This window comes from Corvus kubaryi, unplaced genomic scaffold (assembly GCF_017639235.1).
Source record: "Corvus kubaryi isolate FWS band 111438036 unplaced genomic scaffold, C.kubaryi_AGA036_p1.0 135, whole genome shotgun sequence".
NCBI lineage: Eukaryota > Metazoa > Chordata > Aves > Passeriformes > Corvidae > Corvus > Corvus kubaryi.
Window position 1 is genome coordinate 1,696,139 of NW_024580669.1, and position 2,814 is coordinate 1,698,952.

At 48.0% G+C, this 2,814-nt stretch overlaps 1 non-coding gene across 1 annotated transcript; it reads left to right on the forward strand.

The window, feature by feature from the left end:
* Window positions 1–2,310: 2,310 nt before the first annotated feature.
* On the forward strand, window positions 2,311–2,424 carry LOC121676821. Its single transcript, XR_006020623.1, has one exon. It is a non-coding gene; the product is annotated as a U5 spliceosomal RNA (small nuclear RNA).
* Window positions 2,425–2,814: the final 390 nt, after the last annotated feature.

Below are 2,814 nucleotides of genomic sequence, written 5' to 3' on the forward strand. Positions count from 1 at the left end.
TGGTCACCTGTTTGATTTCTCTTTGAGTGCCTGCCTTCCTGCACAAATTAATTTTGATTATTGTCTTGCCTGGCAGGGAGGGAACTCTTAGTGGTGTGAGCCTGAAGCACTCACTCTCTTTATATCTTTTTCTTTTTCCCCTGCACTGTCTCTAATTTTGTCGTTCTCTGCCTTCCCCAAAAATAACCCTCAGACCCAATTCTGAACTGTCATCTTCATTACATCACAGCTGCCTGCAGACGGGGCTTATCACTTGCAATCCACTCAGTTACACTTGTGATTAAAACTGATTGCAAATGTGATCCTGGCTGCTCAGCCTGGGAATTGGGAACATCTTTATAATTTCTGACAGCAGATCTTGAGGCCTCAGATGAGCCTGGCAGGACAAGATCTTTGCAGGCCAGTGGGAGTGGGAGAAGAATATGCATCTGTGAGAAAGAGATGGTGATTTAGGGAAAAAAAAAATATATATACAGAAGGCCAGGTTATAAACCCCCAAGCTGAACTCTGGGAAAGGCAGAGGGTGAAAACAAACTCAGCTCTTTGGACTGCCAGGACCATCCCTTGGAATAGATGATGGAGGCAGTGGTGTAGTGGAGAAAAGCAAACCCCTGCCCAAGCCTTCACTCAGTTTGGGATATCAGTGGCTCATGGAATCAGCATGGATATTCCCAGGAAAACAAAAAACAGCTGTTGTGCTTCCTCCCAACAGCAGCAGCAGCACATCACAGTCTCAGGACTCCACTGCACTTCTGCATCTGCTGCTGCTCCATCCTCTTCCCTTTGTATAACTGGAGCCATTTATCCCCTGCTGGATCAGAGCAGGGCTGCAAAATTAAACTTTGCACAGTGATGGAGCCTTAAACGTGCACAGAGGGTTTGCATTTTGCTCCAGACGTGGAAGGTTCACTGAGCTGCACCACCTTTCTGTTGGCCTGAACTTTGGCTGATTTCACAGATTTATGTACTTAGAACTAACTATGGACTTTACATTTATCATATAATAAATACAATTTCTTGGATTAATAAATAAAATATTGTAAAATATCACAAATATTACATATCTTTCTATCATACCCCACTTGTTTTTCCCCACCTGCTCTCGCTGGGGATCCAGTGCCCTGTGTTGAACTAAAGCCTGCTTTCCAGAGTTTGTTCTGAGGAGACAAAATCCACCAGATTCCTTGGGAACTTTTTCCAGTGTGTTAAATCCTCTCCCTGATTCACTTTAGTCTTTATTTCCTCCAGCCTGACTTGAGCAGTGTTTTCCATCATTCCCCTCGATGGAGTCAGCCAAACATCTCCATAAGGAGGTGCCTCTCCAGTGTCATTCCCAGGAACTGAATGGGATAAATTTGACACATCTGCTTGGAGTTTGTCCTCCAGACTCTGAGTCATTTTTGCTGCTCTCTTCTGATGTCTCTCCAAGCATTGGATGTTCCCTTGCAGGCACAGACATCAGAGCTGGGTGTCCCCACTTCTCCTATGCCCAGATGAGAAATGACTCTCCTCATTGCACTCAACATGTCCCTGCTTGTGCACCCAGGGACTGAGTCACCCCTTCTGAGGAATCTCAGGCGTTGCTCTAAGACTTTTTCTCAAATCGTTGACTTGGTCTGGCTCTCTTGGAGTTGCTGCCTTCCCTCCTGCCTGTGCTCCAAGGGATTTTTTTTTTTTTAGTAAAAGAAAACCTTTGCAGAGAGTCCATGCCCTGGGATCATCTCACTCAAGGCATGGAACTGATGTGCCTCTTCCAGGAGCCCAGTCACAAAGACTGGAAGCAGAGACACCCCAAAATAGTCTGATTTTCTGTATCAGCAGGAGGCTCTCAAGGTGTTGAGATCCCTGGAAGTGTCCAAGGCCAGGCTGGATGGGGCTTGGAGCAGCCTGGGATAGTGGAAGGTGTCCCTGCCCATGGCAGGAGGTGGAATTAGATGGGCCTTAAGGTCCCTTCCAACCCAAAACCTCCTGGGATTCTGTGTTGGTTAGGAATGGGAGCTGAGCTGAGCCAGCCCTTGTCTGTGTCGCTGTCCAGCTGATGAAAGGCGTTTGCAGACCTTATTGCCTATGCCTCATTACTATTCAGATTGATTTGCATACCCAGGGTGCACTGCGGGCCGGTGGCACAGCCCTGGTGAAAATTCCCACTTTTTCCGTGGGGACACTTGTGTGAGAACGTGTATCTGGGCTGCGGCACTGCCGAGGGACCGGGATGGGGACACCAGAGGGTCTAAATGGGAAGCTAGCAAAGTCACCATGTCCTGGAGGGACAGCCATGGGATCGCGTGGGTGTGGGGAGGGATGCGGACTATGCTCAGGTTTCTCTTCAGAACGTACAAATCTTTCGCCTTTTATTAAAGATTTCCGTGGAGAGGAACAAGCTTGGGTAGCACAGAATTTTTTGTGGCTTCACTGTGGTGGAGCTGCTCTTATGAGGGTTAAAAGACAGATAAATTTGGAGAATGATCGAGGAGGTAGAAGTATGTGATTCAGTAGTACGTGCTCAGGATTAGATACTGAAATATTAGGGCTCGGTTCCGTGGTTCTCCACACTGGACTTGTAGGAGAAAGTCCAGAGGAGAGCCCGGAGCTGCTCCAGGGCTGGAGCCCCTCTGCTCTGCAGCCAGGCTGGGAGAGCCGGGAATGTTCACCTGGAGAGGAGAAGGCTCCGGGGAGAGCTCAGAGCCCCTTGCAGGGCTTAAAGGGAGCTGATGTAAAAGAGAGTGGGTGACTTCATACCCAGGGAGATTTTGATAGGACATGAGGAAATGGTTTTAAACTAAAATGGGGAGATCTAGGTGGGATATTGGGAAG